This window comes from Fundulus heteroclitus, unplaced genomic scaffold (genome assembly GCF_011125445.2).
Source record: "Fundulus heteroclitus isolate FHET01 unplaced genomic scaffold, MU-UCD_Fhet_4.1 scaffold_841, whole genome shotgun sequence".
Lineage (NCBI taxonomy): Eukaryota > Metazoa > Chordata > Actinopteri > Cyprinodontiformes > Fundulidae > Fundulus > Fundulus heteroclitus.
In genome coordinates, this window is record NW_023397298.1 from 7,817 (window position 1) to 34,650 (window position 26,834).

Consider the following 26,834-nt stretch of genomic DNA (forward strand, 5'->3'; position numbering starts at 1 on the left):
GGTGTGTCTGAGAGCAGGAAGAACAGGGAGGGTTATCAGGTTTTACAGCCTGCAGGATAAGGAGCAGGGCTGTTAGTCTAACCTTTGACCTACTAGTTCACTGTTTAAATATTTAATGTTTCTAAAAAGTTTTTTTTTGGTTTGGACATAAGACTCACTGACAGTGAGGGGTAGTATATATATATATATATATATATATATATATATATATATATATATATATATATATATATATATATATATATATATAAGGGCTGGGCAAGTTAACGCGTTAATTTCGCGTTAATTCATTAGACTATTAACGGCGATATTTATTTTATCGCGCATTAACGCATGTTGCTCACATGCTTTCAGGCAGTGTCAGTCAGCAGGCGCGCTGTGTCACGGCAGCACTCTCCCGCTCCCCCTCCCCTCTCGTACATGGCTCAGCGGCGCCAGCCAATCAGCACGCAGGCTCAGCCTGGCCCGCCCACTCAGCTCTCACACAAACTTAGCAAAGAAACAGCTGAGAGAGACCGCAGCAGCGAAAAAACATGAGCAGAGGAAGTAGCACCGTTTGGCTTTATTTTAATGCCGTAAATGAAATCAAGCTGTATGTTTTGTAAAAAGCCGGTTCATTTCAGTGGAAACACAACAAATTTATCTAAGCACGTGAAAAAACATGAAAACGTCGAGCCATAGAAACGGAGAGAGGAGACGAAACTTCTGTCATTGCCCCGACAGACCCACAGACGTCTCTGACTGAGGCGTTTCAGTCCTCCATGGAACATCCAGGTAGATCAGTGTTCATCTTCAGCAGCAGTTCATGTTAACTTTCAAAGTAGATATTATCTATCATATGTTACTGGAGCCCACACAGAAAATGTAATTAAGACCTTGAAAGAACCCAGTACATATATTAAAAAGTGTTATTTAAGATAAGATAACATTAGCTAATCCTTTTTTTTATCCCATGACGGGGAAATTTGCACCTGCCTGTTGTGTGCAACAGGCAGGTGCACACAACACAGACAAAATTACATAAAGATTGAAATATATAAGAGGTGGATTAGCGAAAAAACACTGAACATAACATTATTATTATTATTATTATTATTATTATTATTATTATTATTATTATTATTTAATTGTAATAATAAAATAAAAACCACAAAACCCAAAAGGTCAACAGTTTCATGATACATCAAGCTTAGGGACTAGCTAATATACAGCAGGTCAAAAAAGGCCATATTTTGGCTGCAGTGCTTGCTGTTCTCTTATGAAGAAAAGATCAAGTAGTGCACTAAATTCAATAGATGGGTTGAAAATATCCAGTATAAAATAAGTGCTACAAATGTTACAACACTTTTGTTCATATGGCAGCAGAACATTAAAATAAAAGTGCTCTTTACACTACTTTTGAATTCATTCTTGGAGTTTGTAAATAAAATGCGATTAATCGCGATTAATCAGGGCGATTAATCGCGATTAAATATTTTAATCGTTGCCCAGCCCTAATATATATATATATATATATATATATATATATATATATATATATATATATATATATATATATATATATATATATAACCACAGCCGAGCCTCTGAAGGCTGAATGTCTGACCCAGCGACCCGCCCCTCTCCAGCTGTGATTGGCTAGCATGTTGCCTTCAGGTATTAATTTAATTGGTTGAATGATTGACACATCAAAGATAGTAATAATAGAACGATGGCCACTCCGAAGTAAAAAAAAAAAAAGTCAGCTTCCAGTCCAGGGCGGGCACTGTGTGCTCAGCGGGTGGGCACGGCCCCCCCATGCCGCCGTGTCTGGGTAGCAGGAACCCACCCAACAGTGTAAAAGCAGTGCATGACGACGTCAGGTGACAACACAGCCCGATAACGGGGAGAACGACACGTTGTGATGACAGGTTGGAACAGCAGAGGAGATGACGGGGAAAATGACAGCAAACCGAAATCACGTGATTACAGGTTCAACAACAAGGTCAAACAACAAAAAGTGAAGAAGAAATGCAGTCATGTAGACACAATACATATGCTCGTAGCATATGGACATGACATATGCATCAGACATATGCAGTTTCCATTACATAAGCACGATACATACACACCTTACATAGACACATGGACACGTCAGAAGACGCATGAACATATTTTTGGCACAAATGGAACCCCATACTCCTGTACTTCAGGGGGTTCACTTTTCCTCTGGTGGCTCTTAGGTGTCTGAAACATGCAAATAAACAAAACAAAAATATCTTTAATTTTTTTTTATTTCAGATTTTCTGCTTGATAAATAATAATTTCAAACTGTGCATTTCTAACGTGTCTCATTGAATCATAAATAGATTTTATGTTGTTAAGTATCAAAATATGAGCCTATTTAAGAACTATAATTTATTCCCTAGATTTGCTGAAGCTTGCTGCCGAGCTGCACAGTTGGTAGCACTGTTGTTGGTTCAACAGAAGGTCCTGGGTTGAAATCCCAGCCTGGGGTCATTCTGCATGTGCGGGTTCCCGTCTGGGTGCTCTGACTTCCCCCCTCAGCCCAGAAACATGCCTGTTAGGTAAATTGGTGTCAAATAAAGGGCTCTTGAGGCAGTATTTGCTAGAAAAACCTGTATTGTCCCACAACGGGGGAATTCGGGTGTGACGGTGTCAAAAACCGGCACCGGAGAAATAAAGATTTCCTCCATACCTTAATGTCTAGATTGCAGTTACATTTTATACTGTATAAAATACAGTTTTACTAGAAATAAGATTAATTAGCACAGCCTCCGGCATCAAATTTTAAGTTTCTGCACAATATTTGGGTAAATCTGATTGAATTTCAGTGGGACAGGTGAAAAATAAATAAAAGGGAAGCTGAACTTTAACAGTTATTGGATAACAGAAGCAAAGTTAAAATGGCTCAGTTTATGAATTCTTCTTTTTTTTCTCCATCATGACAACAGAATTAGCAGCTCCTGCAACATCAACCGGACCCGTTTATGTCTCTTAAAGGCCGAACTGTCTCCTTTCACTGAAACTCAATCCGGCCTTTACGTCATTTAAAAGGTGCAGCAGGCGGTCTGACTCCCGGCTAGCTGTTCAAGAAGCTCAACGTTGTTTGGACTTCTGTCTATGGCACACACTATCTGATGCTGATGGATTCTTCACTGAATAAAGTATACCTTCATTCAATTCAATTTTATTTACAAAGCGCCAATTCATGATACATGTTATCTCAAGGCTCTTTCCAAAGTCAGATTCCATCAAATCCTCCAGGTTGGTCAGAAAGTTTCCTCTCTAAGGAAACCCAGCAGGTTGCATCAAGTCTCTCCAAGCAGCATTCACTCCTCCTGGAAGAGCGTAGAGCCACAGTGGACAGTCGTCTGCATTGTTGATGGCTTTGCAGAAATCCCTCATACTGAGCATGCATGAAGCGACAGTGGAGAGGAAAACTCCCCTTTAACAGGGAGGAGAACCTCCAGCAGAACCAGAACCAGGCTCAGTGTGAACGCTCATCTGCCTCGACCCACTGGGGCTTAGAGAAGACAGAGCAGAGACACAGAAAGCACAGAAGCTCACATTGACCCAGGAGTACTTTCTATGTTAGAGAAGACAGAGCAGAGACACAGAAAGCACAGAAGCTCACATTGACCCAGGAATCCCTGCCATTGTGTTGTTGACTTTGCAGCAATATTTTCATTTTCTCAAAACCATACACGGTTGTTCTTATTTTCTAATTCAGCATTCCTATTTATCATGCTATTTAGTATAGTCTTATGGTGTTTTTGTTTAAACAAAACAAAATATACAGCATTTTATTCTATTTTATTCTGTTATTCTTCACGGTTTTTATTGCATACTGCATTTGCATTCGTAAAACCTCAAACTTAACTTATGTGTCTCATTGTGACAGCCTAACGACATAAGTGGGCTACAAATGGGCCTAAACGTGTTTGTTTGACGCAGTGCAGGCCGGGACCTGCAGATAAGTGGCGGAGCATCACTCAGGAGAGGGATCAGCCTTTCACTAAATCACCACCTACATGTCAAAGCCCAAAAAAATCCTTGACACAAAGGGTCGAGACGGCGGGGCGGAGCTGCTATCGGCCTAATGAGGGTCTGACAAAAGGTGGGCCGAGCTCACTGCTGCGCCTGACTGCTCAGGGGGAGTCCGAGGCAGCGAGGATCTATCTGCAAATTGTAGGTCAGGTGTTGCTTTGGTGACGGTGTCCTGACAGGTGACCGCATTTAGAAAAACACCTACGAGACAAGTAGGCGGGAGGAATTCACAGATTACTGGAGACACGTTTACAAGAGAAGAGAATGTGCTAATAAACCACGTCAGCTTTGCTCTATAATTACCAGCAGGTATGCGCTGACATCCTGACAAACTGATGCTGGAAACGAGGAGTTAACACAGAGACACCATGCTGTAGCAAAGATTCATTTCAGCGCCTCAGATTCTTTTTTCGCCTTTGAGAAACCAATGGCTAAAGACGAACCTCATGTACGTTAAAGGTAGATAGCCACGTTATGTCTCTACCAAAAAGACCAGAATCCAGTGGATTGTGATAAAATAAGGCTGTATTCTCCAAGCATCCGTCCAGATAGTGTTTTAATAGTCCTTTTTGAGCCTAAATAGAAGCCCAGCACCGGGCGCCATGAGCTGACATTAACAGATGTGGCGCCATCTACTGGCAGTACTGCAGAACTATCAGAAAGCCAGATGGCGGCCATTGACACTGCTACTAAATAAGCCCCGCCCTGTGATGCTACGCAGAAAACCGACAGCCGACCATCTCCTACTTCAGGTTCCATTAGCAAAGACATGTATTCAGGTGTCTATCAACCATCAGAATGCTTCCTGAGCTTTAGCTCTGGCTCCAGCGTACTCCAACGGTCAGACTGTTTTCCCAGCACAACTCGAGTATATCCCTTCTTTTTTTGTGCCTTTGCGTCGCGACGTAACCCCGGTCACATGATGGTTAATATACACAGAAACAGCTTTAATTACTAACAAATTCAGCAAAAACGAAGCTTAAAGGATGAAAATAACAAACACTAGGCCAGCAGGACACGATAATCTTTCAGAAAAACGTTTGATTGGTGTATACATTTAAAAAAAATGTCACATAACTCCAACCCTTGGGGTGGAAGAAGAATCATAACGTTGTTGTTTCTTTGGTTTACAGAGAATTCCAGTTTCAAGCACAATGGTAAAATCCACCAGGAAGCTTTGTTTCCTTTTGCAAACCACAACATTTAGAACTGCAAACAATGTCAGCAACGTGAAACTAAAAATATCTATTCCTTTTCTGATGCTCATTTTACTCAGAAAGTTTGTTTTTGCAGTTTGAGTTGAAGTTGTACCAGAGGTGAGGCTGCTGACATAAAATGGCCAGAGTGGCACTTAAAATATATGTTTAGAATTTGTTGATAAGATAAGATAAGATAGTCTTTATTGATCTCACACAGAAATTCACTTGTCACATCGGCTCAATAGTCAGTCAATAGTCAGGAGTAGGAAACGGTGCATCAGTTTTAAACAGTGTATCTTCCTATATACAGTGGATCAAAAAGAAAATGAGGAAAAAAATAAGAATAAAAATACTGATAATGATAATTATCGATGTCGATTGATGTGATTTTTATTTTAACCATATGCTTTTTTTCTATATTGTCCTGTCCAGCACTGGTAAAAATATTCCAGATTATATGACAAAATGACTTGCCATTTATCTCATTCAACAGTTTTCTCTCCCCTCCTGATCCACATGTTGACAGCAGGAGGAGTCCGTGAGGCCGGAGCAGCAGCAGCAGGAGGAGGAGGAGGAGGAGGAGGAGGAGGAGGAGGAGGAAGAGGAAGAGGAGGAGGAGGCTGGCCCAGGGGGTGGAGCTTTCCATTATTGTCCAGCGGGTCTGGGTGAGGGACTCCCTGAGTGGAGCGTCTCCAAAGTTTCACCGGCGTGCCGTTTTTCCTCCTCTCCTACAGCAACTCACCGAATCCAAAGGAAACGGACCAGGCGGAGCCAGACGCGCAGACGCGACCGAGGCGCGCCGTGAGCCGTGAGCCGGAGTTTGTTGGGGAGGACTTTGAGCGCTCCTCCTGGACGCCTAACTCCTGAAACAAAGAGTGGATGCGCTCCTGTGGCTCCGCACAGACCGACCACCCTGCAGCGGGCTGACAGGAGTGAGGAGGATGCGCTCCAGCTCGCCAGTTTGAAACGCATCTGGCTTGTTTCAGCTTGGAATGAGTTGGACGCGGGGTTTCCACGCAGCACGTCCTCTGGGATTAAAGTAAAGAGGGGCCAATGGATAACTTCTTCACAGAGGTAAGAAAAGTCTGCAGCACTCTCTGCCCTTTACATTTTCAGCCTGAGACGCACATACGCGCCCCGGTCGCTGCTCCACCATGCTATGTGGGCTTTAAAGGGGGCTTAATGCCTCCTGGTCCTGCTGATGGCACACATGTGCAACAAGCTTCTTTATATTTCCAATAAATCCATAACGCACACTTCCAGCGAGGATCAGGGGGAATGCTGTAGGTGCTTCACTGGAACATGAAATATCTCTGGAACCTTAGAGGAGGGGGGGCTGGACCGGATCCCAGTAGATCTTTGGTATTTCCGCACCTCTTTTTCTGGTTTCCTCCAATAAAGAAACGGGGGTAAAAGCGTCCAGCGGAGCTAATAATAGAACTCTGGAACTTTTTCCCAAGGAGACTTTCTGGGTGTGCAGCAGCCGCTTGTTGAATGAATGTGTGGAGTTTCTGGTATGCTCTTGTCCGTCTGGATGCTTTGATGCTTCAAGGTTCAGCTGAGGATTGTTTTTTTTCTCCTCCATCAGTGGTACCAGGTCATCGCTCCATGTTGAGACACATTATTGAGATGGTCAGCTGCACCCAAAGCGATCAAAAGCAGCGAGGCACCCAGAAACGATGGTGCAGCGCGGCACCACAGACCCATTAATGCTTGATTTTGCACAGATCTGGCACCTAGAACCCAGGACCCCAGAGCACAGAAGTGGTGGCATCCACAGCGCAGCTATCAGGCAGTAGCTGAAGCACCTGACAGTCAGTCAAACATTGAATGCGTTTTTCATTTTTCTTAATTTAACCCGTATTTAAGCAGCCAGGCCAGTGAGGAACTAATGCTTGTTTCTAGTGACGGTTTGGCCCAGAGGCAGAACACGAGGCAGATGCAAATGCTAAACAAACAAAAAACACATGTGACATAAATACCAGACGAGAGGAATATACGGCATAAGCATACTGCTGGTGACAGCGACTGAAAGTGGCAAAAGGTTAGAAGCCAAGTGCACTGTTGAAGGTAAGGAGTCTTTGGGGAAGGACTGTACTGAGTGTTAGGGTCGGTTGTAGATGATTCCTGCATAATCTGCAGCTGAAAACCAGGAAGAAGTTTGACTGAACGAGGCACAGGGAGGCCGCTGGTGAGCAGACCGCGGTTTAAGCTGCAGAAATTAGGACCTGACTGTAAATACAGCGTAATAAGTCAGCAGGAGGAGACGAGGCCTCATACATGAAGTGAAGCTCTATCACCACCGGGTGGAGCTGGAATGGACTCACATTGTGGGTTTACAGGACGCCGTATGATGCGTTCTGCCTATTTTCACACTACTGTGTGCGTACGGCACATTTCACAGCGTAGCTTCCGCTTTAATCCCACATGTGCACGGCTGCTACAGAAGCGGGTCCAGTGTGACGGTGTTAAACCTAATCTCACACCGGGCTCTGCTGTCTGCGCTGAGGACCCGACTCTCTAACCCGGCTCTCTAACCCGACTCTCGCCAGATGGATGCAGTTCTGCAAAGCTCCACACGTCCATCTGGGATTGCTCCACTGGAGATGTATTTCAGAGGGAGGGGCCTTGGCAAAAATCCTAGCGTATGATTGGATGAGCCACTTGTCCGTCATCTTGCCAAACCCGGTTGTGAGAACATCGTTTCCACCGACAGAAACCTTCAGAGCCGTTCTCTGGTTGTTCTTTTAAATAACTAATGTTTGGTAGATTGGACAATGCTGATGAAATAGCAGCTTCAACGTTACCGCTGCACGCCGCCATTGTTGTCTGCATCCAAACAGTCGCTTCTCTGATACGTCACGTCTATGAAGATTCCCCCCGACGATCCTGATTGGCTCGTCCGTTTTATGTGGTGATGAAATCCCTCCCAGTGGCAGCGAGTCCAGATGATGTGGAGCTCGGCGTAACTACATCCATCTGATGAGAGTCGGGGTACGTTTGCTCACCTCAGCATCTGAAATGCTTGAAAGTGACAGTTTGCTGGACTTTCTGATAAATCCAGACAACCAAACTAATGCTTGACTCTTGATGCCCCTCTGGTGACCTTTCTATAGACAGGCCAGCTCCCTGAACTCATCCTTACAGAAAATAAATCACATTTTTAAACGGATTTCAGTATGTGCCCGGTGAAAATGCTCTTTCTTCAAAGGGGTCAAAGGTTGACTGGGACGTTTTGTGTTGTGGGTGCTTTTCCTTCAGGCATGTGTTTGATGGCTGAATCCGTGGTTTCCATGACTCATTTGGTTTTTACAACATCAGTAAACCGCACCTTTAAGTGATGATGTCAGCCAGGTGCATCATGTGACTCACTCCTGCATATGAGTCGCCAGAGTTGCCCAACAGGTAGCAGGGAATGGGAATTCAAAACGAGTTCTAGCTGACGTAGCTCTGTAACGGTCAGGCTCTGCCTTCCCTCACGCTCTCATTGGTGCGGAGGTGTTTTTGAACCCGACCCAGGAGGGGTTTTCAGCGGAATGAGGGGCCAAAGGTCATGAAAGTCAGAAAACGTTGTAGGTGCGGGGTGTAAAACAAACACTCTGCGGTGCCAGAGCCTTTTTTCCCCCTGCAGTGCAGAGTCGTGCCGGTCTCATGATGAGCGTACGGTACATCTGCTGGTTCCACGCTATCCCTGCAGCTCTGGAAAGCGAGAGTGATTTTTTTTTTTTTTTTCCCCTCGTTCAGAGCCAGAAGCAGGCAGACGTGCACAATAGTTTCAAATGTCGTACGCCTGCCTTTATGTCTGCCAGCGAATCGGCGCTGAAACAAAGAGCCCAGTCTTTAAGGAAAAAGGCCGTTTGACGAGGAAGTAAAGAAGAATCGGCGTCCAGTTTGAGCGGAGAGGAATGTGAGCTGGGAAGGAAGCTGGAGACAGAAAAAAAAAAAGCTTCTTATTCCCAGCGCTCTTGTTGTAATAAACCTCATTATGAGGTCTGCTTTACTGCCTGCAGTCAGTGTGGGGAACAAACTTCTTCCTCCTCCTTCCAAACTGCAGAACCTCTGAGGATCGTCACACAGCCAACGTGACCTTTCAGAGGTCTGTCAGCGTTTTAGAGAGTTTTGCCTCATCTAAACTTCTAATGTTAGGGTTTTGTTTACACAAGAATTTACTTTTACTAATGATTTATCTGGAAAATGATGCAGTGCTGTATGAACCATTTAAAACCAGACATTTAAAATGAAATGGATCGTAAAACACATACGGCTGGGCAATATATCCAGATTTAAAAAATATTGAGATATTTACAGCTGGTTGTTAAAGAATTTGCCTTTTCATTATTATCTGGGAAAATATCGTTATTTCATTCAGTCTAAAAATATTGAGATATTATTTTCCATCCCTAAAAACACAGCATGTGTCTCTCTAATCCATCCTTTCTGGTTTCCATTCTGCTCGGTGTCACAGTTTAATTCTTGGATATTATTTTTTTTCAGCTTCTAAAACTGTTTTCACAGAAAATGTTTTCCTTGGTGTCACTATTATAATCCAAAGTTAATCATATTTAGACACAGACATTTAAGGAAATTGAAATACGAACACTTAACCAAGAAAAAGCTACACAGAATCATACAATCATTCATTTAAAACATCAGGTTCTATTTCCCAAGATCATCTTACATCAAAACTTGTAAATATACAAAGATTTTATAGTTTTTTTAAATACATTCTGACCAGAAGCAGCGTTTTCACCCCCATGTCCAGCGATCCTTTCATCCCTGGGGATAACTGAAGACAGGAGGATAACCTAGAGGCTGTCTAGTCCCGCGTTTATTTTCTACATTTATTTTATAAAAAGCTCTGGATTGCTAAACTACTGACTCTCCAGGAAGAAATGTGACTGAACGGTCTTGGTACCACATGATTCCATTTAAAAAACTGCTTTTACAGGATCAGAGGAGTTACCCCATGTTGGGTTAGGGTTAGCTTTGCATCTTTAAATCAGTCAGTTTCCAGCAGTTTTTCAGATCAAGTCTTTTAAATTGTCCTTTACAGCATAAAACATCTTCCATGGACAACTTTAAAAGTCACCAGTCGTATAAATGCAACATGTAGATCTAAAAAAAGCCAAACAACAGATTGTTTAGTTAGCTGAAGCGGTTAGGATGTTTCTTATCTCCATGCGGGCTGAAGGAGGATAAAAGCACAATATATACTTCATCACACTAACATCTAAACACTAAGATAGCGACAGCTGCTATGACTCTGCTGCTGTTTAAAAACACTACAGTGGCTGGGTTAATACTCTTATTTTAGAGGAAGACTTTTCCTTTTTAAGAGTCCCACAGTGAAAAAGTGGAAACCCTGATAGGAGCAGAAACCGTTAAGGTGGTTGACGTACAAACGGCAGCTTAGTGCTGAATTAGGGTTGCTTCTGTTAGATTTCTCAAAGCTTCTTTGCACACATGTTCGTCAGACTGTCTTTCATTATCTCCCATTTGGCCTCTCTACCAGAGGAACAGAAAAGCGACATATAAAGGCCGGTGCCGTAAAGTGAGTGTGAAATATCTCAGGTAGAGAGCGTGGGATGTTCAGAGAGGATCTTTTGACCCTGTAACCTGCAGGCCTGTCTGTTTTAAACGCTGCAGCTCTGAAGAATGTCTTATTCTCTTCACCTCTGAATAAATGTTGGTTGTAAGGGTTCCAGGAGGAGCAGAGACGACACAAACCTGCAGCGGGTGTATTTTTTCTCCCAGCGCTGCAGAGATGCAGCGTCGTGCCGAGCCGGAGGGCCGCGGTGGTGTCGGCAGTGACACATCCTTCAGCAGGAGGTTCCCCGTCTCTAATTACCGAGCTGCAGCCGAAGCTGTCTGGACCACAGTCGGCACAGGCGCTACCAACGGTGCGGAGCGGGGTCACTTCACCTGGCCTGTTACCTTTAAACGTAAAGAGGTTTTCTCCTCACAGTGGCGATCAGAAGTGGAGTTTCACGGTAAAGTTGCTGGATTCGGGGACCCCGGCTGGTAAAGCTGCTCAAACTGAGCGTAGATGTCTGCTTTGTGATGAGAAAGCCTCCCTTTTAGGAGGAGACGGATGTGTTGATGGATTTTAACGTGTTTTTTTTTTTTTTTGGCTTTGGGAGCTAACCAACCTGTGAGAAACTCCTAAATATACAAATAACCACTTAAATCTCTGAAGGGTTTGGAATCCATCAACGACACTTGAAGATCTGAGGACTTTCTAATGTGTTTTACTGAAAGTTTCACCAGGTGACACGGCAACACAACGGCGGGCGTCGGTGATTGGCCGGTCCTGGTTCGACTGGGTCCAATGAGGAGCCGGCAGCGGGTCACCTGGCGCCGTCATCCGGACCCTGCAGTGTGTTTACTGTGCAGGGAGTGTGTTGACACGCCGGAGCCGGTCGCTTTGTTTTTATTTGAACTGGAGGGTGTGGAGCCAGGTAGGCTCCGGCTGTCAGCCAATCAGACGGCCGCGCCGCCTCAGGTGTGTGTGTTTGCAGTGATCACAGCGTTAGTGGTGGCAAAGTCGTTCAGCAACGCTGAAAAGAACCGGGTCAAGGAGAAGTAAAGGTGGCCGGCTGAGCAGAATTAGCGCCTGGATGCTTTGGTTACACGTAGCAACGTTTTAACTGAAGGCTTTCCTTCTCCTGCCGTGTTTTAATGTTTGGGCATTTAGTGACAGGGAGCTGGGTGTGTTCCTGAAGCCAGACCAGAGGGAAAAAAAACTCCTGCTTTTAGAACCAACCAGTGGACTCTCTGCTGCTAGAACCCAGACTGCTGGGCTCGGTGCTTTAGAAATAAACACCACAGACTAAAATACGTGTGTGTGTGTGTGTGTGTGTCGCAGATCGTGACAAATGTTTCTTTGGCAGCAGCATTACTGCACTTGACATGTGCTAAAATAAAAAGAAATAACGGGCGGGTTAAATTAGAAGTTACGTTAAAGTTAAATTAAATTTTATTGGAATGTACAAAGTTGCAGCGACAGATAAAGAGGATTTTCTGTTCCATGTTACTAACAGGTAATAACAGTTTCCTGCCTCTGCCTGGATTACCCAGCAGCCCTTAACCTGCTTCCGTTTTGAGCCTTTTAAACGAACCATGTTGTACCCAACCAATGCTTACCAATGAATTTCTGTTTAATAAGAGATATTTCTGATATGTTGTGGAAATAAAAATCCCAAAGATGCCGAAAAGTAATGCTGGTTTCAATGTGATTGGAGGTTTTATTATCTACTTCCATTTGATGTGATGTTCGGGTTCTGATTCCCATTTGGGTCATTTGACTCGTGTGACGTGTGATTGGTCCTGACCCCTGATCAAACCAGAAGAAATCTGGGCCACCAATAATACAATATTATTTACTGGGGTCACATTGCCAAGTATTATAAGGAGATTGTAGAAAAAGACTTTAAATCATTGGTTATGCGAGCAGCTGTGGGTTAATAGATGCTGTGAGGGAGCGGCTCATAGCATAAAGTGACCAAAACCATGAAATGATAAGGGGGTGAAATGACCCGCAATGAAGATCAGCATCACTGGTGGTTCTGATGGACGAGCCGAGATGGAGTCTTTAACTTGGCTAAGGATGGTTTTCTACTTTTAACTCATGTTGAGACTTTTGCTCTTATTCCTGTTATATTCCTATTATAATCTTTGTTTTTTCCCCCATTTTAAATATTTACTGGTTATTGTTTATACAGCACTTTGTTGCAGCTGCTATTGTTTTAAAGTGCTTTATCATTAAAGTAGTAGTAGTAGTAGTAGTGCTCTGTGCAGCTTTATTCTGTGAGGGGATATTCTCAGACTGACCAGTCAGATTGAAGCTTATTAAAAAAGAAAAGCAGGACCCAACGTTTTTGTAATACGAACCAATAGAAGTGATTCTTGCTTGAGTTTTCAGATTTAATGTAGGGCTGGATGAAAAAACAGCGAGAAATAGAAACCATATTGATCGATATGGATTATTATAAATACATTCAAAACATATATTTTAAGTGCAGCCCTGGCCGTTTTATGCTGTTGCTTAGCGACCTATTTTTAGATAGGTCGCTAAGAACACATAAACACACTGAATTCAAACTCAACCCTTTATTCAACTTTTTACTAAAACTGCAAGTTTTTAAAAAAGAAAAAAGAACATGTGCTCTCTGAACTCTTTGAAGGGGGCGGAGCTTGGTTCCTGGGTCTGTGTTGTGATTGGTTGGGGGGGATATCATATTGTAATATTAACTAACATGATAGGCTGGAATGCAGCAGGAAGGAAAACTGTGATTCTATTGAACTCTTTATTAACACTTTTTTCTACAGCATCACGCATCTATCAATCGATATTGTTATTGAATTATGGTCCCGCCCCGTTTCATGTCTTATTTACTTTCTGATCAGCCTGTCTGCCAATGTTCAGAAGTTCTACTATATTTTGTTTGGATCTTGATGCTTATTTTGATTTAGCAAAAAGTAAATGTTTAAATCCGGCTGCAGGAAGGATGCGAGTTTCATGACTGAATTGTGCTGAATCATGCGGTCTGAAACCTCAAAGACGGCCTCTGAATGTTTGTATGTAAATATGAAACCTCTAAAACATTTAGCAAGCCCTTTGACTCTCCTGACTGATACATTTCTACTTGTTTTCCAATAAATATAGATAAAAAAGAAACAAAAAATAACTTTATTTTACGTATTATCTCTCCTGATCTCCAAAACAGCTGAAAACGTCGACATAATGGCATGCCTCATCTTTGTTTTACTACATTACAAAGCAGAGATTAACTTTTTAGCCTTCATAATTATTTTGGTTGACTGAGACTCTACAGCTGCTAGAACCTCAGACGTTATTCAAAAAGGGCATATTCGCCTTCTTTGGCCTTTTAGCATGACGTTTCATCAGGATTTTCAAATATATTTAAATTTGAGGTGATGTAAGGTAGCTTAGATGCCAAATAAAGCATTAATATCACCTGTTTTTGAAGGTTTACATAAAGAAAGGAGGTTTATCAGATAAATTAGATTTTTGTTAGTCTACCTTTTACAGGATTTCATACAAAACTGTGAATTATTATTTTTACGGTGCTGCTGGATTGAAAGAGACGCCAGGCAACATGAAGCGTGCAGATCATAACGACCGGTCACTCTAGAGGCCATTGTTTGGTCAATGTTTTGTGCTCAAATGTCAAAATTGACCTAAATTTAAATGCAGAAATGGGTTCAGCCAGGCGGCTTTAATCACTCTTCGTTTTGCTGAAATGCATTCTGGGCTTTACCAGTCTGGCTGTTGTTTGTGAGAATCCTCAGGTTTGTAGTTGCGCGCTGGCACAGCTGTGTTGCAGTTATGCTGTCAGAAAATAAACTCCGTTGAAGACAAATGATAAGCAAACATGACCCGTTATGGCAGCTGCAGCTTTGGCAGTCCAAGCTTAGTTTTTGGAGGCGATATTTGAGAACTTCGCTGATTCCAAGAAAATCACAAACAGTGGCTTAACCCAGAGCAGCCCAAAGAATCTGTGGGCCGCTCTGGGTTCTGCTCAGATTTTGGGCCTCCAAAGCGGTCGGTTTTCTTCCTCTGCTGCCGCTCCCGCTTCTCCTCCTAAAAGCCTCAGCTGCGTTTCTCGTTAAAAGCCAGGAAAAGGAGCAGCCCAATCATTGATGTTAATCGGCCCGCCGCGACGAGCGCCAGACCTGCGCCGCTTTAACGACGGAGCCGCGCCGCTTCTCTTCCCTCTCCACGGCGACGTTTTAATGTTGAAACACGACACCCGCAGAGCCGCCGACGTGGGTGAAAGGAATTTAAACGGCTTGCAGATTTGTCGTTTTGCGAGCTGCCAATGGCCTCTGATCGCTCTTGTTCTTGCAGAACCACTGCGGGACACGTAGCTGAGTTCTTGCACTTTTTTTTAGCTAACCTCGATAAGTAACTTGTGGGAGTCTGAGACATTTTTAGACACAAGTGGCTGACATACCTCCTGTTCATGACCTTCCATGTCATGGGCGTGCATGCAGTCGATAAATTGTTCTTAACCTTGGAGAACCAACATTTTTTTAGAACGCCATTTTCTGCTTTTTACTGTTGGAAAAGCTTTTAGCATAGTTTAATGGTTGCGTTAGTGACTGTGAGATAAGAGTTAAGTTACCTAGAAGTGACGACATCATCTCACGCCAGAATGTTGTTTAATTTGATGTCTGCAAACGTTTTTTTAAAGGAAACAGAATAAATCAAGTACCAGACATTAGCTATTGTTCTTTATCGTTTTCTACTTATCCAAGATTGAATCTAGGAGTAAAACCCATCCCCTTCGCCAACGCCATTCCCAGCCAGTCTGGGAATCCTGGGCATTCCCAGATGAGAAGGGGTATACAATTATAGTTCCTCCATGATGTTGTGGTTTTGTCCAAGGGTCTCCTCTCAGTTGGACGTGCCTGGAAAACGTCCAGAGAGAAATGCCAGTTGTGATCCGTCCAAACCATTTAGACACCATTAAATCTCTTTTTTTTTAGTCAGATGTTCACCAGCCATGGGCCAGGCACCTGTTGAAGGTAACCAAATGTTACCATCTTGTTGTTCCTGCAGATTAAAGTGTTTTGAGATAGAAGCCAGAAAAGGTGCAGGAGTCACCACCGTGTTCTTTGGCTGTTTAACTCTTCACGTTAGAGCTCCTCCCTATCACTTGTTGCTGAGCACTGCCAGTGAAGCTGGCTGAAAAAAAAGGCTGCTTTCTCTTCGCTCAAAAGATGGAAAAGTTCAGCTGTCTGGAAATATTTCAGATTGTGAGAAGCATGGAATATGATGGTGTCATATATGTAAGGAACAATGTCCTTCGAGGCGTCCGTTATCAGAAAGAAATGGACGACCTGGAGGCGTGAACCAGTTGCTTCCGTGAAGTCCATTCATTTCTGATAATGGACGCCTCGAAGGACATTATCCCGTTTGTACCATAGTCTCTTAAATGAATAAATATGAAATACATTTTTAATACTTTCATGTTATTCTCACTGTTAAAATTTTAGGTTTTTCACAAGAAGCGGCTGAAGCGGGTGTGACTTGTTGCCAAGGTAATCAGTGTCAGCTTTCTAGCCATTACCAGCTAACGTTTGAGCCAGCGCAGTAATTTACCGTATTTCTCGGACCATAAGGTGCACCGGATTATTAGGCGCACTAAATATTGTTACCAAGTGTGTAATATCCCCCCTTCACGTCCACAGCTCTCTATCCGCCTCTGGGAGGACAGAGTAGCTGGACTACACTGCCCTGTTTCTAACATAAGGCCAAAATTAATATTATATTGAATTAACTTGGTTTATTGTTGCTAGCGTGTCCTCCAGGCGCGGGCTTCCTTACACAAATGCACTTATGCAGTTTAGACATTACAGTCAGGCAGTCTTGTAGACAGCTCTGGGGTCCTATCAGGTAGTAACACAGTGTACCGTAATGCTCCTAATATCCATTGAGGGGAACGGCTTCGTTGCTAACCAAAGTCGTACTTACACATTTTACCAGTTTTTGAGCGCATTGTACCACATAAAATCAGTCAGTAAGCACAACTTTATTTATTTATAAGACGCACCATCAATTTAAAAAAAAATAAAAAAAGACACTGGAGGAGCTCAGTCCAGTTAGCCAGTTTTGCACATCTCTACTTGTTCGTGTCAACGATTGGTTGCACAGATCGTTTCAGCTCTTTGACGACCTGCGGTGACGAATCTGAGGCAAAACAGCAGGAGCTAAACTTCTGCTACTATCTGTTCAGTATGTAAGCAATTCTACCAATTCACATAAACAGGCATGCGGTTCCTACTTTGGGAACCGGTGGAGTGGACGTATGCATTCCACCAGTTCGTTATTAGGGAATGCTATTTAACCCGTCATTAGTCAGGGCTCATCTCAGGTCGGCTGTTGTTTGTAGAAATTATTTATTTTAAGGAACCGGCTTGGTTTGTACCAATGTTCTTGATTAAAGAGCAACAGAAAAAGACATGAAAGTACTGGTCTCATGCTTGTGCTAAGAGCTCTTTTTCTACCAGCAGTTCTGATATAAATGTCATGTCTGCAAACGTCTAGTTATGTCTGGAACAAACGTATTTCTGTCCTCGGCGTCAAACACGCCGCGGAGTGCTGGGATTATATTTCTTGCATCATTTTTATTTCTGCCGGTGGGAAATGGAAAAAAAAAAAAAAAGAAAGGCAGCTGAGCTCAGCTGCTGGCTTTACATGTCGCTGTTAAAATAACGCGCACTTAAAGTGGCACACACTCCACATGTGAGCCAAGGCTGGTCCAGGGAGGCAACGGGGACCGTGGGAGTCCAGACACGAAGCCTGTTTGGTTCCCCCCACTAGACGGGCTCTCATTTACATTCACTGTCCCTGATCAAGTCTTGTGGAACACTAATGATCGATTATGCAAAGGCTTACCTGAGTAACTCCTGTGCTGAAAACCTGAAACTGAACTAAAAAGAACTTCACAGTAATTAGCCAGCTGCAGTGTGCGGCCATACCTTCCTACAGAGGCCCACTCCTCTTTAATTGGACATAAAAATCTGTAAAATAAAACCTGTTTAAGGTGAGACGGTATGGAGCTAACACAGTGACGGCTTGCTTCGACGTTTAGAAGAGATTTGGCATTGTAAAATCGTTTTTCTGGCACTCTTCATTTACCTGCAGTGAACTTAATGGAAAGTACCGCTGCTCCACCGCAAGAAAGGGAATTATTTTCATTAATATGATCTTCATTAGCTTATACAGCTAATTATTGTGGTGAAATGGACCAGTGGCAGCAGGTAGATCATAAGGAGTACCGGAAAAAACGGACGGCCCGTGAAGGGGCCTTCAGTTAAGCCCCGCCCCCGACCTTAAAGCAGTGCCAGCTTGTAGCGACATCGTAGCTGAAGGAACTCTGCTGTGACGATGAATAAAAGCTGCAGCATAAAATAAGAATATCATAAGTGTTTTTACTTTCTAACAACGTTTCACTTTTCAATGTCTAATTTTCCCAATGCCAAATCTTTTTTACAATGTCATTGCAAGTGATTTTGTCAGTGTTTGATTGTTAAATGTCTGATTTTTCAGTGTTTGATTTTAGAAAGCCAAACCTCTTTTCAATGTTTCTGCTAGCTGTCGCTGTTTTAGCTCCATCAGACGGAGCTGGTGTGCCCCTATAGCTAAAATGACAAAATGGAAAATATGTTAATAAAGTACAACCACTTAGAGTGGCTTGTTTTTCATTGGACATTCATTAAGAAATCTTGTTTATTTAATGAATGATTAGATAATAATAAATGTTGCTTATTAGACATTGTTGCCATGATATACCATTGTTACTGATGTGGCAGTACACCTAAACTACTATTTCCCAAACAGCCAAATTTGTCTTTGTTGCAACCAAGATTAAAGTCTAGGCGTGTCGTTTCAGCCAGCTGACCGGCAGGCTGCAGCCACGGTTGGGGGAGGCAGGGCAATCTGTTTCTGTGTGCTCCATTCAGGTGGAGAAAAGTGAAGTGCCTCCTGAACATTTCCAGGCATCCTCATAAAAGGACATTAAAACGTGGGAACGGTAGCAACTTTTAGCAGTTTTTAAACTTTAAGTTTTGAAAACATTGCCACCAGAAACCGACCCACGCCTAATTCAGATGTTTTGCCTTTAGTGAAACACGTGACCAGGTCTGTGCAGTATTAGGAAATCTTGCTATGGGAATAATATTGGTAAATATTATGATGATCATATCAGCTGCGGGAGATTCCTGTTTTTGTCATCTGGGTCCAGTGTGCGCATCTGCTGCCGCCAGACTCCGTCCAACGTGCTGAATATTATATCAGCATGAAAAAATGCTAACTCATAACACTAAGAGGATAACAGAGGCGGGTAGAGGAGCCAAAAATGTTACTCGAGTAAGAGCAGCACTACTTTACTCAAGTAGAAGTAAAAAGTAGTCAGCCAAGAAATTACTCAAGTAAGAGTAAAAAAGTATTGAGTAAGAAGGCTACTCAAGTACTGTGTAACTAATCATGACAGCTGATGATATAATATTTAAAAATTATGGAATCTAAAAGATAATATAAGGTAATGTGCAAATTATGTTGTTTTATTGACAAAGTAAACATTTTTTCAAACTTATTTTCTTTCAACATTAAACTTGAAAGCAAAACTTACAGCAGTTAAATTATATACAGTGTGTTAGAACAGTGCAAATTAGTTCCAGTAACAATATCTACTGTTTACTGTCCGTTTATCTGACCTCCAAATGACTCAATGAGCTCAGCAGACAGAAAATAACGTTAAAATAACAAAGTTGTATATAAATAGGAAGTCTCACTTTAACATGAACTCTAGGTTTTTATCTCTCTGGTGCCTTTCTGGTTAAAACTAATCAGTTCTTTATTAATGAAGTTACTCACACCAGATAGAAATTCTACTCTAGTAAGAATAGCGAGACTTGAGTAATAATATGACTATATATATGATATATGAGTAAAAGTAGTGTGCAGTAAAACTACTCCTAAAAGTACGTTTTGCTTTTAAAGTTACTCAACTAAACTGAGTAAATGTAACTAGTTACTACCACCTGTGTATGTTAGTCAATAATTATTGCCCTCTGAACAATTCTTTTCCATTTAAATATTACACACACTGATATTGCAGTGATAATTTGTCATTTATCATGCAGCCTTGACCTCCGTTGAGCAGCTGGAAGCTGAAAGAAACAGGAAAGCCAATAGAAATCCAGAAACATACATACGCAGATAGACATTAATCTGCTGTTTATGTGAAGCGCCCGAAGAAATAATTCTGCTTTGACTTGGTTCTCAGGTTAAATGAGTTGAACAGAATAAAAATGAAACAACATTAAAATGCGCGGGCTGGCCTGCGCTGAGGGAAAACAGATGCCTGTTCTGCTTTGGCTGTGGACTGAAGCTCGGCTGTGATTAAAGGCATCTGTAGTCGTCGGATGTGGAAGTAGAGGAGTCCTAATCAGCCTCAGTAAGGAGGACTACCTCAGTGAGCGACTGATTTCCTCCAGTCAGGTCACGCTCAGTGAATTCTGGATCAATGATCAACCGAAGCTGCTTTGTCCTGTTAGCAGAGCTCTGGTCCCTCTTCTGACGGATTATTTCACTTAAGATAAGACATTTCTGAACTACGCTGTAGCAGCCGTACTTTAGGGGTTGTCTGTGGGTCAGTCAGTGATCTGGATGCGTGTCGGCCGGCCTTCTGATCGTTAAGGCTGGCTGAGGCGCGCCTCCGTCTCCTGTTTTGTCTACAATCGCGTCGGTGTGAAGATTAGGGCTCAAGGATGAGCGTTATTTGGATTTATTTTATCGTACGCAGCTCAATCTCCTGTAACGTTTGCAGATTTTGTCTGCCAGCTTTGTCCTAATGATGCCAAAATGGAGCGGGGGAAAAAAACTTCAAGTTGAGTAAATGACATCATTGATGCCTTGAAGGTGTAAAATCAGATCAGCATGGCCTGCTGTAGTTTTTATTTGTTTTTATTTGATGTCACTAACTGAAACCAGGGTTTTTATGGCATCATTGTGACCGTTTCTACTGAATAGTTATCTATGCTTTCCTGACTGCTTCCTCGCTCCAGCCCCGTTATTTTGTGACAGTAGGTATCAGCTGAAGGATTGTTTTTGACTTCCTGCTTGGATGTCTGTGCGTGTCCGGGCCTCCTGCCGAACATTCGACTCCGAGCAATCCTCTGGATCCTGACACTTCCTAAGTCCTCGCTCGGTCCAACTCGTTCCACGTGTTCGGGTTTGAAGTCACCAGGGTCTGAGGAAGTAGGAGTAGGACAAGCAGAGGCTGTTCTACAGATGGCTGAGAGGGAATGTGGTCTAAAATTGTTCTTCGTCTTCGGTCTGTAGTGGTGACCTGATGGGGAGGCCGTCTTTGTAACCAGTAGCAGCGGATGCAGATGATGTTGGCAATGGTTTTCCGTAGGTTACCGGCCTCGTCTTGCTTGGTGCGCAGGCTCCTGACTCCAGCGGGTTTTTGCAGCAGTTAACCGCTGTTGATCGTGCAGACGTGCCAGAAGAACGTTCTGGCTGTCCACCAGATGTTCTTGCTGTCCACCAGATGTTCAGCGTTCAGCTCCGCAGTAAAACTGAACGTCGCTGCCTCCGAGATCCTCTCTCTGTTGGCTGCCGAGGTGAGATTTGATAAATAAGACGTAAATTGCGGCGACACTAATCCCTCTGCACCCGGTGAACTCCTGGATCCCTGCTGATGAAATGTTCAATTAATACGGGGCGGAGAGGTTCTGGTCTGACCCGCTGTGGTAAAAAGCCAAATCTTCTTGCTCAGATTTGTCATGTTTTACATGGAGAACTTCCTTTTTGAAGCTGTTCAACAATAAAAGACGATTTTTTTTTTTTGGTTAGCGCCTCCCTGGATCCTCTGATCGCGGATCTTTCAGTGAAACTTTTCCTGACACGACCCGACAGACGAGCCCTTCCAGTGATTCAGTGAAGACAGCTGCAGGAAGGAAGCAATGTTTCCACTTTCTCGCTACGCACCGAGCAAAATGTATAAAAGGACAGGTGTTGGTAACGATCATTCATACATCAGTGTCCCGAAGTTGCAGAACTGACCTGATCTGCTTTAATTTCAACACCGAAGTTTCAGTAACTGATATTAATGCGATTTTCTTTTCCACAAACCAACTATCAACACCAAAATACCACTGGATATAGAAAACGTGTCAAAGACTGTTTGATTTTGAGTACTTCTAGATCAAAACGGTGACTTGTACGGTGGAAATAACCTTCCCGTTGTATTCTGGCTACGTTCAGACCTTCAGCAGCAGTGATGAGGTTTCAGCCTTTAGGAGGCAGAGTTCTCTGCGTTGGAAGGACCGGCGTGTAAAGCTGGGAGGCTGTTTTCAGATGCGAGGACATGTAAAGTGTCTGGCTGCGGTTGTTCCTTCTCTTCCAGGATGCTGCTTATTGTCTTGGACATCCTCGGCTGTACAGTTCTGGTTTTGATCAGATCTGAACAAGACGTTGGAGGAGGGTTATCTGATCCGTGGTGAATGCCACTTCCTGGAAAAAGCCCCCGTCTGCATGCACAACACAACACAACACAACACAACACAACACAACTTAACACGAGAGCCGGGGAGACGCAAACCAAAAAAGAGAAAAAGCCTCCCAAACATCCATTTCCACCAATTAACTCTCTCTCTGGTGCGATACTGTCGGCTCGTAAGGGAGGCTTCCTCCTCTGAGGACTGCTCAAAGTGCTTAACGGTTCATTAAAGCATATTTTATTTGCGCTATTAGCGCAGGCGGAAGAGTGGGTTTGATTGAATGTAATTTCTTTGAAGCATCAGGGTAAAATCTCACTGTCTCTCAGGGTAAAATCTCTCACTGTCAGCTTTAACAGAGTCCTGCTGCCAGCGGACCTCCAGCAGAACCAGGAGGAGTTTGAAACGGAGAAATATTTAAAGCTTTCTCTCCCTCTCTGAGCCCCATAGCCCAATAAAAAGCTGCATTTCTTGTCTGTCCTCAGCACCCAGTGTTTTTATAACGCTGCCTCTGTGACATGTTTGCCTGACGCTCCTGTTTAGGACCCAAACCCGTATCTTTTAAAAGACCTTCACCCAGCAGTGACTCATGGGAATAAAACCCAGGATTCCTCTCTGCTGCATCAGGAGAATCCACCAAACCGTTTGCCTCGATTGCTCTGGATGAAAGCTGCGCTGGGCGAACAATCGGCGTCTGTATAGGTAGACTGAGGTCACTGGCAGCTCAGGAGGAGATGGGAACCGGCCTGCTCTCTGGCCTCTTCCCACTATAACGCTAAATCTAATCTGGATCTTTTGGTAATGACAGCGAGCGCTCATGTCAGCAAGACAGGAAGTTTGGAGGTGGAAGAGGAGGAGTGCAGTGAAATCTGAGAAGGCTGCTCCAGCCACACAGAAAGGACTGCATTCTCTGTAGGGAAGTATATCCTGACTAAACCTGAGGAGCTTTTCTACCTGTTCAACGTTGGCGCTCAGGTAAAATGAAAGGCCGACACCTTCAGGACAGTCGTCCCCAACCTCAGTCCTCCGGAGCATGTTATGCATGTTTCCTCTGCTTCAGCACACCCAAAATTAAATGCGTGCCTCGTTAAGAGCCTCTGTGGGATCTGACTATACGCTGTGATGTGATGATGTAATGGAGTCAGGCGTGATGGAGGGATGGTACGTCTGAAGGCTGCACAACGCCGGACACTGAGGACAGGAGCTGTCAGTCAATAAAATGCGTCATAATGAGAGCAAAAAAACATCAATAAGTCGCACCGGACTATAGGCATTTATTTTAGACATTTATTTCACACAATCCAAGACTAAAAACTGGCATTTAATCTGCTGAACCACTTTATTAAATTACACAGCTGCATCCACAACAGGCTGAATAAGGTGGAGCATACCAGGGAGGATGAATGGAGTAAATTAGCAGCTCCAACCAGCGACGTTTTATCCAGCGCATTTCAGCGTAATGACACATTATGCTGAAAGTTGTCAAAATTACGCCTAAAATAGACCGTTAGCATAGCGGTGCTACGTGCTAAGCTACAACACGGATGTTTCAGAGCAACATAAAGCTCATGTGCATCAGGGAAGTTGTAAAACATCTGGACAACATACCTGTCAGCTAGCGCTAGCTGCTATTAGCTTCACGGACAGCCCAGTAACAGGTTTATGTCGCGGTCTGTTTCCTTCCAGCTGCACCACTCAACGCTTCGCTGCATGAATGCAGACTGAAACAGAGAAACAACATACAAAAGTTAATGTTTCAATTAATTTTTAAGTGATACAGGAGCAGGATAGTTTTCACAAGCCTAGAGTGCCCTCTTGTGGCTACAGACGGTAGTTTTTACTCCTTGGTTCATGCTGGTCAATATAAATTACTATTTGAATTTGATAAATAAATCGCACCTGACTAGGAGTCGCAGGATATCTATTTAGCTGTAATGAAGTTGCAGGAATCATGTTGGTACAACCACATCCTCATTGGTTTTCTTTTGTTTTTACTGATGAGGTTTATCAGTCCTCAGGTAGTTTTATTCTGGTGATTGTCCTGTTTCCAGGTTGTGAGGAGGAGCCTAAATGATTTTGATGGTTCGATTTGCTTAATCTCTGTTTAAATGAGTCCAAAATAGGGAAAAAAAACCTCTGTATCCTGGGATTTAGGACAGTCTCCATTTATTTGACTATTTTTGAGTATTATAGTTTCCTCTCATTAAAGTGTTTAAATGTGAAACACAGCTGTTTTTTATCATTTTTTTTAAACTGTTCTCATAAAGGAATCCATCTGTTTCTCAATAAGGTCATCCGTAACGACGTCCTGGTGAAGATTGTCATCATTGTCGACGTGCCCTTGAGCAGCAACTCAAACGTTAGAACATTTAGAGCTAAAAGAGTCCACTCTGGTCAGCTTATGTGGAGCCCAGACCTCTGTGCCCTCAGCAGACATTGTGAATTACCACTTCTTTACGCACATTTTACGCTGATGGTAAAAGAAAACCTCCCAACTTGTTTACACTCACTGCGCTGTAATTCTAGTCTAATTTCCCCCCCGCCTCAGTACTTAACCGGGCTCTCCGAGAGCCGAGCCCCCAGAGGCACGTCTTCCGTCTGAGTGCACTCAGAGACCTGAGACCTTTCCAAAACAAAACCCCACCAAGGTATTATAAGGCGTTAAAGCCTCGCAGGGCACGTCTCACTATCACACAGCGCTCTCGTTTACTCTCTAGACCGTACCTTAGGTAAACATTCAATATCTGCCAAACGTGGACCAACTCCAGCTGTTCAGACTTACTTCTAGTACTGCGACAGTAAAAGTCACTCTTTCCTCTTTGTTTAACAGATTCCTGTCCCTTAGAGCTCGCTGAATAACTTTATGGCTGAAGCCACTTCTGATGTACTGACTAGCTGCATGCTGGGCGCTTTGGTGTCTTTTTGGTTGGTTACTCACCTCCTTAGGAAGCTCTTTACAGGAAGGGTCGCAGTAGGATGCTCTCCTAAAGACCTTTTTTTGACCCTGTGGTGGCATCAGCCGTCTCCTATGGTGGAGTTTGTTGGAGCAGCAGTTTATCTACAGAGGTTAGATGAGGGAGAGGTTAGATGATGCCCGTCTCCACCCGGTGCAGGTGATGGGAGACAGAAGGTAACAGTAACGTCACTGTTGGACAAAGCTTTTATGTGAGCTGAGTTGGAAAACTCAAAGTGACGCATGGTCAGTGTAAAAGCTGCCTTTGCAGAGAACCCGACACACAATGACCAGGACCTCTGTGAAATCCGCCGCAGGTCAACTCGCTTTGGTGCAGAAAATAAACCTTAAAGTTTAAAAAGAGAAACAAGCAGACTTTGGTTCCTATAGAAGAATCTACCCATGCACTAAAAACCTTTCTGATGTTTGGGAGATTTTACCGTTAAACGTGTAAATTAAATTCTGTGTAGAAAGTAGGGCTGTACGATTTTGCCAAAAGTCAAAATTAAGATAATTATTAAATAATTAATTAATTAACAAATAACAAATTCATTAACAAATAACAAAAATAGATTATCTTACTGCTGCAACTTTCTTTAAACCCACCTTAAACACATTACCGACACCTAAAGGACGCGTCTGATCCATTAATTGTTACATAGCCAAAAATCGCCGACCTCTGCGATTTGGAAATTGCGTTGTTTTTTTATTGTGATTATATTTCAAATGCGATTAACTGTCCAGACCTGGTAGGAAGTCCTTCTCACTCATTCGCAGGAACAGCTTTTAATTTGAAAGGGGCCGTAAATTTCTGCTGATGTTTTCAGGTCAAAGTGAGCTACGGCTTTAATACCTTCGGCCCCGCAGAGTTTCTGTGGATAAGAACGGCTCCTCATTGTTCAACCAGGCGTCTGTCCTTTGTCTCCTAAGAAAGAGGAAGACGGTGTTTATATTCCTGCTCTAAAGCTCCACAGCCGATGCCAGGCCTCCAAAGCTGGGTAACACATGGCACCTTTGGCCCGTAACACACAGATCCAGAGATCCAGCTCAGAGCACTGTGCTGAAGGCCATTCTCACTTTCACTCACTTCTTCTATAAACAACAGAAAATGTTTAGACCCATTTCCATCTGCATGAATACACACAGCAGGAGAAAGTAGGTCAGGTGGGCTTTATTTAAAGACGTTTTGGCCTTTCCCCCTGTGGAGCGATGGATACCAGCATAAGCCCAGTTAGCTTGGTGTTGGTCTAGAGCTGCACATCTGCAGAAAGTCTATGCAACCTTTTGTTTATTCTTTGTATCTGTAACTCAGCCCATAAAAAAATGACTTTGCATGCATGATTATTTGTTTCTTTACAAATGTTTTCCTTACATGTGATGCCACATCATATCACCCCCTGTTTTTTCACTCTTCTGGCATAAATAACGACATAAAACCCTAATTTGCAGCCCTTCTCTCCCCAGCACCGATCCTACTTTGACTAATAGCTCCCAAACAAGACAACAAAGTGGCTTTATTCAATCAGGAACTTGGTTTCCTGTGGTCTGGTCTGGCTTTAAGAAATCTGGAAAGTATAATCTGGGGGTTAAGAGCAGAA

The 26,834-nt window shown here is 43.2% G+C and overlaps 1 long non-coding RNA gene across 1 annotated transcript; it reads right to left on the minus strand.

Annotated features, from left to right (window-relative positions):
* Positions 1-15,154: 15,154 nt before the first annotated feature.
* Positions 15,155-24,060, minus strand: LOC110366716. The gene is made up of 2 exons (XR_004930548.1): positions 23,892-24,060; positions 15,155-15,683 (listed from the first exon to the last, which is right to left on the minus strand). It is a non-coding gene; the product is annotated as an uncharacterized LOC110366716 (long non-coding RNA).
* Between the last annotated feature and the right edge of the window lie 2,774 nt (positions 24,061-26,834).